Source organism: Antennarius striatus, chromosome 24 (genome assembly GCF_040054535.1).
Source record: "Antennarius striatus isolate MH-2024 chromosome 24, ASM4005453v1, whole genome shotgun sequence".
Classification (NCBI taxonomy): domain Eukaryota; kingdom Metazoa; phylum Chordata; class Actinopteri; order Lophiiformes; family Antennariidae; genus Antennarius; species Antennarius striatus.
The window spans coordinates 773,822-782,488 of NC_090799.1; positions in this window are offsets into that span (position 1 = coordinate 773,822).

The following is an 8,667-nucleotide window of genomic DNA, read 5'->3' on the forward strand; positions in this document are numbered from 1 at the left end:
GGCGGTGGGGTGGGGGCGGGGGTAGAACCGGTTCCGATGAGGAGGATGCGCGTGTTTGCGTGTGAGGGAATCAGGCTGGGGGGCGGGAGGGGGGGCAAGTCTTCCGCGACCGCCTGCGTTGCGCGCTGGACGGACGCTGCGCCTCTGAGCTCCGCCGCCGCCGCGCAGGAGACCCTCCGCCGCCCACCGCGTGACGTCACGATCCGGGATCAGCAGGTGCTACAGGGTCCTAAAGAGAGGGGGGGGGGCGAGGGGGTGTCAGAGCGTCACAACGTGGATCCATGGACTAGTTGATCCGGATCACACCTTTATGAAGTTAGAAATCCCTCCTCCTCGGTCAGGACGTGAAATGATTTGTGAAATTAATTAATTGATAGATTAATAAATAAATAATAATAATAAAAACCAGAATAAAATCCGCGGGTTGGGAAACGGATCCGATCAGCAGCAGGACGCGCAAAACGGCCCCGTCTAAGTCCTGATAGGCTGATGGGCTGCAGGTGAGGATGGGAGGAGTCAAAACCAGGTGTGTGGTGACGTCACAGAAAGGATGGGTCTGGAATGAAATGGTAGACAATGAATAAACCACTGGGGGTCGTGACTTCAGATGCGCGTCACCCCTTATTATACACGTTATAACGCGCCGTAGGAGCCATCGTTGGATGACATAGGGACTCATGTCGCAGCGAGGGTCGAGAGGAAGTGGGGGGGACATGGAGGTTGTTTCTACTGCATACTAATGACAGCCTGAGACGAGACGGAGGAACGGAGACAGGAGGGAGTGGGGGAGGGAGGATGGAGGGGGGGGAAGGAGGCGCAGCCGTCCGTCTGTTTATTCAGCCGGAAAGAATGGAGGCATGGGGGGGGTGATGGAGGGAGGAGATGGCCTTGTTTACTCCCCATCAGGAGAATAATGGGCAATGATGAGGGGGGAGGCAGGGGGGAGGCAGGGGGGAGGCTGGAGATGGAGGTGAAAGAGGGGGGGTGGGGGGTGGACGGATGACATCTCTGCCCCTGGAGGTCTCAGGTTGGCTTTAATTGGCTAACAGCTGATCCGCCTCCCCTGTCATCTCCTCCTCTTCATCACAGCTCAGAGGTGTTTTATTTTGAAAGGGCGCGCCGGTGTCTCCTGAACCGAACCGGTGACATCATCAGTAAACATGTTTACCGATGTTTACTTGTTTACTGCATCCAAGGGCAGAAACACAGCGGCTAATCCACCCCAGGACTTTTTCAAACGCTCCAGGCTGTCTGGAGGGGCGGTGACGTCATGAATTGAGAACTAGATTAATTCACCAGATTAAAACTGTGAACGTGGACTAGAAAGAAATCAACCCGATCTGCTTTCAGATGGAAATGAGTGCAGAAACTTCTGGCAGGGCCTCTAATTCAAAGAAAAAAAATACAATTTCACAGAAAATAGCTGCAATTAGTCATAAAAATTTATATGGAGGCAAATTCTCACAACCAAGGAAAGGAAAACACTTGAAAAAGCTACGCAGGATTTAAAATTATTCATAAATCATAACCCTAATTCAGAAATAATAGTTTTGCAGTGTCAGAAATATAAAAAGTACTACATTTACTATCTCCTAATTCTATAATATTACAGTTTTGACTTGGTAAATGAATGTTTACATGAACTAATTCATCACTTTAACTTTGTACGTACTTATTTTTAACGTGCCGCCACCAGACACCAGATTCACACATGAATTATGAGCCTGAGATTCTAAACTTTCATGCATTTCTTTCCTCTGATCGTTGGAAACCGGCGACGTTTGACTGCGTGATGGAGGCGACGACTCTGGTCATGGGAAAAGAATTTATGCAGTTAATGTTGTTAGGAATGCAACCCGGATGGCTGAGTGCTCAGCATCGCTCCAGCTGTGTGTGTGTGTGTGTGTGTGTGTGTGTGTGTGTGTGAAGATAAAGAAAGCCTCTTTTAAATGAGAATATTGTGAATCCATTTGGTTGAAACAGTTTTTATTTATGATGCCCCCCCCCCCCACACACTCGATGGATTGCTGTTTCTTTAATGGTGTTTTTCCTAATCCTCTCCACTATTCTATCTATGATGTATTTTTAATCTATTTGTCTGGTTGTGTCGGAGCAGCAGGTACAAAACACCGGAGCTGATAAAATCTCATTTTTAATTAATACCATTTCGCCCTCATAAACAAACAGAGCTGGTTGTTGAATACTGAGCGGGTCAAACTCTTGAGGTCACTGCAGCCGGCAGAGTTCAACGCATCCGGACCAATTAAATCCTTATCACACGTTTGCTTCTGACATTCTGTGCGCATTTTTAATTCGTGCTTTGAAATAAGGGTGAGAAAAAACAAAGAAATGGCTGATAAATTGGAATAATGGTTAAAAATAGTAAGGTTGTGTATTGGGAGCATAAAGCAGACTGGGTTTGACCACAGGTTGGGTTCCATTCCTTCAGTGGAGGTTTAAATGAGCTTCTTTTAATATCATCTCCTCTCCTCTTCCTCACAGCAGGAGATGAAGATCTGAAATGTCACCAGCTGTTACGGTTCTGCAGAAAAACACCCGTTCAGTCCTTACAGTGTCAAGAAGATCAGTGTTGATCACAAATGCATCTACTTGTAATTAAATATGTTTTGCGATCCGCCGCTGACGTTGGTGTGTCCTTAAAGTAGAAGAAAGGACTTTGTTTCCCTCCTGATTGATGACTCCATTCATCCCGGACTCGCCTGATGTTCGCAATATTTATCAAAAGCAGCAAATTCTCTCCCCGGTGATTTGAATTTTTTTCTTTAAACAAGGTCGAAAGAAGACAAAAATCCTCTGCAAAGTTTTTCATTCTCTTCCTGGCACGCGTGTGATGGCGGGTTATTATTATGTTGGTTCATTAGCATATTTCATATCCTGCCACCGCGCTTTCCCGGCCTCCTATCTGTCTCCATCGGCAGGCGGGAGACGAGGCACAGGTGCCGGGCGCTCGCCGGGAGAAAAAAATGAACACGAAACGCACAAAAATACAAACAGCGCCGGCTCATCATTCACAAAGATACCCGCAGAAACCATCATTCAGTGTTCAAAGAGTGTAAAACACACTTAACACAAAAGGAGACAAACACAACGAGGCACAGGCGCACACAATCTGTAAAGACATCAAAGCCGCTTCCAAACTCCGACACGAGGAGTTGAACCAACCAGGAAAACACGCGCCGGCTGTCCCTCACACGCATGTGAGGCCTCGTCAAACACTCTGATGTGAGCCCAGTGCCGACGCCTGTGGTGATCAGCAACATGAAAAATGGAACAATGTGTCACACACACACACACACACACACACACACACACACACACACACACACACACACGGATTTGATTCCTCGCGTGTCAGAGTTGGAGTTTTCAGGCGGTGAGGAGATGAAAGCAGGGTTGAGCTGCTTGTTCTTACTCCCCATCTTTTCTGTCATGTTCATCAGAGGGAGTTTTGATAGGTGCACACACACACACACACACACACACACACACACACACACACACACACACACACACGCACACGCACACACAGTGTGGACACACACATCCAGCGCTCAGAGAGAAGTGCTGCAGCAATAATTAGATTTTACTTCAAAGACCTGGCGGTTGTTTCGGGGGGAGACAGGCTGGCTTCTGATTGGCCGTCGGGACCGGCAGGTGCTCCGACACACCGGACCGTCCTGTGCTGTAATGGGGGAGGACGGGTTGTGTCTTGTTATGCGCGCTGATGTGTGCAGATTCTATTTACTCTCTCGTATAAATAGTTTCCGTTACTTGACATCAAAGTATTGAAGTAAAAATAATCAGGAGGCGGGTAGACGTCTGCTGTGAAGATTAAATGATGAAAAGAGATTCTACACTCTCCAGTCGCCTTGTGTGACTTTTCTAGTGGATTATAACTTTTTATCACCTCCTTGGGGCGGTTCTGTTCCACCGGTGTCACAAAAAATCTGAACATGTTCTGGAAATTTGATGTCTGTGTGGAGCATGTGGCAGAAAACGAGCCATTAAAATAACATCTTTATACCTAAACTAGATGATGATGTCATTTCCTCTTGTGTGTCTACACATTTTAAGGTACATCGGTGTGTGTGTGTGTGTGTTGGGCGGCAGTTAAGTTGCATGGCGACAAGTGAGGACGATATAAAACTGAAAACAACTCATTTTGCAGCCTCTTTGCGCACACACACACACACACACACACACACACACACACACACACACACACACACACACACACACACACACACACACACACACAGGAACACACACACACACACACACTTCTGCTGGCGTTTCAGGGAGAAATTCCGCCCCTGCTTAATTACTGCCGTGCTAATTGAATCCCAGCGTGAGTGATGTATGGGAATAGGACTCAGTGACAGAGTGAAAATGAAATAGTATTAAGCCGCAACGTAGATAATCCATTTAGGAATGTCTGGGAAAGCAAAAGGATTAGTTCACGCCAGCGCCATGTGGCCGGCCGTCAGAAGACATCAAAGCCGCCTCCAATCCAAAGCGTTTCTATCCCCAGTATCACTCTCCTATTATTTATTTAAATTTAGTGGGATTTTTTAAGTTTTACAAGCCTGCCCGAGGCCCATCAGATCACGTTAGCAGTCCGTCATCCCAGCTTAGTCCAAATCAACATCGTGCTGAATGCTAACAACAGTAGCATCCACCATCGGGAATGAGCTTCGACTTCAAAACAGAAGGCGTGAACGAGTCACGACGCAAACGTCTCATTCCAGATTACTCTCACCTCGAAGCTGCAGATAGCGTCACAAAGAAAGGTCGCGGGAGGTCGAGTCGCCAGGTCGAGTCGCGGAGGAGGAACCCTGAAAAACGTTTGCCGTTGCGAGATCCTTGAAGCAAACAGACAATTAACCCTTCGAAAAGGTCGTTAGCATTTGATGACGTCGGGAGGACAAAGAGAAAGTACGATGACATCAAAGTAACTGAATTACAGAATTAAAGGTAAACTTTTCTCGTCTGCAGGACAATCTGGCAGGAAGTGAGCGCTCCAGGTCGAAATGCTAACACACGAGCAGCTTTTAGCCACATGGAGTGTCGCTGAATGGAGCGTTTGTATGCAAGTATTTCCAATTTTATGCATATTTTACGAGGTCGCGCTGCAGATTTTACCACGTTCTGTAAAATGACAGAGCAGGGATCCAAACTATTTATTCACACTCTGTATTTTTGCTCATATGAACTCCCCAGATGCATAAAAAGGCTTTTTCAACTGTGTTTTCCTGTCACAACCCCACGCCGTCGCCGCTGAGACTTCGGCATGATCTCCAGCGGCTGCAGGCATCATCAGCCCACCCCCACCCCCCCATACCTCCAATTACTGATGGCTTGGCTCATCTGTTGCCGGGGCAACCCACCGGCGGCGGACGGGGGAGCACATTTCTGCAGGTAATCTACGAACAGAAATCAACAATCAACAAGAGCGCAAACACACTGGCGTGGGTCACTGATGGAGACGGCACACACACACACACACACACACACACACACGCACACGCACACACACACACACACGTGCACACACACACACACACACACACATTCTATTATAGATGCTATGCAAGAAATGACTGAGACTGTCTTCCCTTCATCCTCGACCAAACACCCACCTTTTACACTTCACTTTATCATCTCTCATCTTTTATCGCTCCCCCTCCCCCCTTTTCTCCATCATCTATATCCAACCATATACTTTGCTTTCCTCCCCCACGTCCTTCACTCCCTCCCTCCCTCCCTCCCTCCATCCTCTATCTATCGCTCCATTCCTCCGTCTCCCATCCCATCCCTCCGTTCTTGGCCCGGCAGGCTGCAGATGGTGCTTAATGGACGCATAACTGAGCGTAACTGCCTTGTGAATAATTCCACAGGCACAAGGTGAAGCTTAGGACAGCTCCATATGTGGACGCACCACAGAGGTGAACGCCGCATCCCAAAAAAAAACCCCAAACGAAAACCTAAAAGGGTGCAGATTTGTTCCGAGGTGGCGAATAAAAGTGATTTAAGATTGTCCCCCTGCTGAAACGACGCCAGCGGTCCAGATGTTTCTCGCCAGCTGTTCATCCGTTCGGATGAAACGTCAGCGGGGGCTTAATAACCATTAATAATAGTTTCCAGGTTGTCGGTCCGTCCCCGTCGTTAAGCCTGAACACCTCAGGCGAGGCCGGTTTGGCGCCGACGTCCAATCAGACACAAGGGTGGATGAACTGCGGGAGGTTAAAGGTCGCTTGAGTTGACTAGAACGCCGCACACGCCTCCTGCAAGACCCAATCCAGACATATTTGAGGGAATTGAGCTCACATCCGACGCTTCCGTCGAGACGACCAGAGGCTCGTGTGGCTTGATGAACTAAATAGACGCCAGCGAGCCTCCTGGAACGGTCGCTGCAGTTTTCAAGGTTGTCCTGGTTACTGTCATTTAGAGAATATCCACGGATGTCTTTTTTTTTTTGATGAGAGGATCTCAAGGGAAAGGAAAGAATAAAACAAATTTGGTAAGATTTTACGGCGGGGGGACATCGGAACCATTACTAGCATTTATGGCTCATCATCCGGCTGATACCGGCTGAACGTGTGAAACTTGGGTGACTTTGGCTCTTTTCTTGAAGCACACTGATGAGGTGAACCCTGAAAATGCCATTACCCCCTTATGGGTTTTACATATTCAATCTACACCAATCACAAAGGACAAGGAGGTGAAAGAGGAGCTGCAGAGAAAAGTGAACGTTTTATAAAAGATGGATAATGACACCGACGGAGGTGAATACTTTAGCTTTAATAGGAATATTAGAGGTATCTGAATAATCCCTCATTAGGGCAGCTGATGAGGAGCATTAACACAAATAAAGAGCCATTAAGGGTCGTCGTGATGCAACATGTCTCATTAACGTGTCTCCATAAAACATCACGCTATCTTAAAAGGTCTTGTTTAAAGCAAAATTCACTTTATCGTGTTTTTTTTTTTTAATAAACCAAATCAAAAACGACGATTCTTAGCGTCAGGGAGATTTTGCCTTCATCAAAATCGTCCCCCATGGTTGTCCCCGAACCACGGGGAACGAGGGACGTCGCATTTGAGATTTCATGACGTCACTAAAGGTGATGCTAGCATCATTTGAATGTTCTCCTGATTCGATAAACCGGACTTTAATAATCCAGCTTCAGTTCATGATTCTTGGTCTCCTCGTCTCGACGCCCATGACAGAGAAGTAATGTGCAGATAATGGAAGAACCTATTAGCAGCACCCCCCCCCATCATTTCCTCATGGAGGAGTCATTAGCTCTGGGAGCTATTGATTCCAGCGGGCACGCCTCATTAATGGACTGGAGCTGATAGATGAACGCTCTTCACTCAGCGGGAGGTCGGCCTGGAGAACCGACGGGGAAACCGACGGAGAAACCGACGGGGAAAGCTTACGTGTCACTTGTAGATCAGACAGTATGGTCCCCTTAAATAGAACAGAGTATTAAAAAAGGTGGTTTACCTGTGGGTTCCACTGGGACGTGACGACAGGTGATGCTAATCTGCAATAAAAATATTAATGCATACATAACACTAAACATTCTGTCGTTAGAACCCTGATGGTATTCTATCTGACGTCAGCATTAGTTGATCTTATTTCGCAGTCAAAAAAAACACACCTGGTCTCTGGAAACCAGCGAATCTTCCTTTTTTTAAGTTCCTTTTGCTGTGATTTCATTTGTTTTCCTTCAGAACAGGAGGACAAGCAGCGGTGGGCGAGAACACGGGTGTTTTGGATCCACAGAACCGCTCCGTGGTTTTGCTTTTGGTTGCGTTCCCCTCTGGGACGTGACCTTACACGCTGAACGCTGTTGAGGCTGCTAATGAGGAAGCCTTCCTGAGGTAACCTTTAGCTAGCAGCAGCAGCCAGTAGTAACAGATGAATGCAGAGGCCACACCCACCAGATGGGGGGTGGGGGGCGTGCTGCAGAAGGAGCACACGACTGGTCGACACACACACTAAACACACAGCGTTCGATGATCACACGCGTGTGTGTGAGTGATGCGACGGGGGAGTGTGTTCGTGTTGTTTCGCCGACTTATTAGCATCTGTTTGTTTTCCCCACAGCCGGGAGGTGTGTGTGTGTGTGTGTGTGTGTGTGTTTCTGAGTGTGTGCAGCGCCTTTTAACTTCTGAAGCGTTTGTGTGTTTCTCTCAGACTGTGTGTGTGTGTGTGTTCAGTGCTCTCTGGGACTGTTTGTGCAGACCTAGATCTCTCCGTCTGACTGCGTGCGTCTGCATGTTTGTTTGTTTGTTTGTTTGTTTGTTTGTTTGATTGGCTTTGGTGTCGTGTGCGTCTGTGGATTGTGCGTCTCAGGATGTGACAGCGTGGTTTCTTTTTCTTTTTGTGCGTATGATGGTTTTTGTTTGCTTTCCCTGGTAACACGACCAAAGGAGCAGCTTTTCTGTAGGCAGGAGAGGATTTAACTCAAAAGCTGCTAAATCTCAACAACAAAACACACTCCTCCCCCTCTGTGTGCACAAAGCATGAACTTCATTTCCCAGCATGCATTTGTGTGTATCGCGTCTTTTTCGAGATCTCCTTCTACACATTTAACGATGTTTATAGTAATATGCGTTCGGCCTGAAGTAATACAA